Genomic DNA, 2,810 nt, shown 5'->3' with positions numbered 1-2,810 from the left:
GCGCGCCCGGGTCCGGGCCAGTTGCAACCGACGTGTGTGGGAGCGATAGAGCCGCTGTTGGCGTCTTGGAGTGGTTCTCCAGCGGCCGCCTTCCTAGTTTACCTGTGAGCCTCTGTCTGTGCCCAGGAGTCTGGGAGATCAAGTCCAAGGGGATCCCTGAGAGAGGCTGTCTGAGCCTTTGGCAGAAAATGCACGAATGGCACAGGTGCCCTGAACCCGTTACTGTGTTCCTTTCTGTGTGGGCTGAGAGTGAGTGGCCACCTGGAAGGACACTTTGCAGCCAGTGTGTCTGCAGGGCATGGTATGGTGGGTCCATCGTTGGTGCAGGTCCATTGAGGACCAGCTGCTTTGGGCAGACACCCAGCCACTGTGCTCCATGGGGGCTGTGGTGGGACATGGCCAGACCAGATTCTTCACCTGGGCCCTGGGTCCTGGGCCCTGTCCCAGGCTGGCTCTGAGCTGGATGTGCTCACCAGCGAGTAGGTGAGCAGCACCAACCCCAGAGCCCCCTCCTTCCCGGGGCCAGGAAGAGTAGGTGAAGTCCTCTGGCAGGCCCATTTGCACAGCTCCAGGCTACGCCATCAAGGTGGGCGCTCAGGAAATGAGTGCCTTCAAGTTGCCCCCTTGCCAGCCAAGCTCGCTTCTCACTTTGCCTGTCTGCTGCTTCATTCTGCACACCCTGGCTGTGCAGGCCTAGAAAGGACCTCAGTTGAAGAGTCCTTGGGCTTGGGGCCGTAACTCCCTGTGGGAGGGCCTGGCCTGGGGTCTGAGGGCTGGGGGTGGGGTGATGGGTAGGGCGTGTCTACCAAGAATCTACTCCAAATAAGGGAAAATATGAAAGAGCTGAATTTGGGTTTCCTAGGGCTGCCCAGTCTGGGGGCTTTGGAATGGGGCGACATCTGGTGGTGATACCATGTTCTCCCCGGGACAAGAACCCACTGTACTACCATTCCTTGTTTCCCCTGAACAAGGACAACCTGGCGGGAAGCCGGGATACCCAGCTTTTGTGCCCCTTGCTGCTGGAGTCAACTACTGGTCAGTTATTCTGACTTAGTTTCTCTGCTCTGTTACATGGTGCGATTGTGCCCTGGGGAACTTGCTTTCCAGTAGAGCAGGGGGCCCATCTGGATCCCTGATAGGGAGGGGTCTGTATAGTTCCCCTTTCACAGCTCCCAGTGAGGTGGTGCATTTTGTGCAGGTGCGTCTGAGAGCTGTCAGGAGAGGGGTGAGGGTATAGGTGTGGGTCAGTAGTGAGAATGCCATTTAGATCCCCTACCACCCAGGCGCTCAGAGCCTGCCAAACTTAATGGAAATCCCTGAGCCGGCCCTTCTGGGTCTAGAAGGCCACCACCCTCTGCTCCCTGCCTGGCCACCTCCTGAAGTGAACAGCTGGGAGGCAGAGAAGATGCCAGCTGTGATCGCAGCCCCGCCTTGGAAAGTCAACCATATTTGGGCATGATGCTGGCCCACTCACTAGTCTGTAGTAGATAAGGTGTTACTAGAACCAAGAAGCAGGACAGAGACCTGCCTTTCTGGGAATAGGACACCCAGAGGGGAACGTTGTGGAGAGATGAGTTTCACAGGCCTGGGGCAGGGGAATTCCACTTTGGGGGTCTCAGTGAGTGTCCCTGCTAGCTCTCTTACTGCTGTGCCTTTCAACCATCTTCAGGGTTATGTAGCAGAAAATGAATTGGAGCAAATAGCTTCCCACTGCTCTGTGGACTCGGGCCAGGCTTCCCACCAAGCCTTCACAGCCTTCTCTGTTTCATTCCCTCAGTGCACTGCCCTTCCTGCCCTGGGGCCTCCTCTGCACCGCCACTATACCTGAAGCCAGCCCTTACGGGGATGCTCAGAGCCTGCCAAGCTTTATCTGAATCTTCTTGGGCCCCTTTGGTTCTGGAAGATCAACCCCCTTCTGCTCCCTGCCTGGTGACCTCCTGGGTCAGGCTGGGCTCAGGGGCCATTCCAACGGGAGAGAAACCCCCTCCTCGCTCAGTGCCCCAGGCGGACGGACTGTGGGTCAGGCGGGCACACGCTGTCCCTGCACGCATCACACGGCGCCTTCTGGCCATGCCCATTGGCACGGCCGGGCCCTTTCGAAGGCTGCTTGCTCCTGGAGTGCTGGTGGCCTCCTGGCCCAGTGCCCCATTTCCTCCAGGGTGGAGCCAGGGAGGCCGGAGGGAAGGAGAGGAGAGGGAGGCGGTGGGAACCGGCGGGTGCAGGTGCGCAAGGGGCCGCGCAGACTGGGAAGGCTGGCCTGGGGCAGGGGATCTGCGTGAGCCGCGTAGGGGCCAGGCCCTGGCGGGCAGCCACTGCCCCGGCGCCGCGCGGCTTGCGAAGCGCTCGCAGAAGTGCCAGACCCCGGCCGGCGCTCTCCAAAGCTTCGGTCTTAGGATCGAGCCCTTTCCCGCGGTGGTGGGGCGGCCGAGCGGGGTGCGGCCGACGAGCGCGGGGAAGGGGGACTACGGTGGCGGAGAGGGTGGCGGGGATCGGGCGGAGCCCAACTGACTCAGGGTCGCGAGCTCCTCCCTCCCCCCCAGCAGGAACCTCGGAGAAGGAAAGTCCCTCGTAGGGCGTGCCGGCTGGAAGCCAAGCGGTACTGCACCAGATGCTGCTCGGCCTTGCCTCGCTCCAGGGCGCGTTTCTTGCAGCGCTGGCGCTAGGCCGCGGGACCTGGGTGCATTCTCGTTCCCTTTGTGGCCCAACGACCCTCCCTGGAGCTTGGGATCGCGAAGCATCGCCTGCAGTTGGGGCCTAGTGGGGGCATTCCAACGGGCGGGGGGGGGGGGGGGGGGGGGGGCGTGGCGGGA

The sequence above is a fragment of the Tupaia chinensis genome, unplaced genomic scaffold (assembly GCF_000334495.1).
Source record: "Tupaia chinensis unplaced genomic scaffold, TupChi_1.0 Scaffold144382_1, whole genome shotgun sequence".
Classification (NCBI taxonomy): domain Eukaryota; kingdom Metazoa; phylum Chordata; class Mammalia; order Scandentia; family Tupaiidae; genus Tupaia; species Tupaia belangeri.
The sequence above is the reverse complement of the archived record's forward strand: the minus strand, read 5'-3'. Positions refer to the sequence as shown.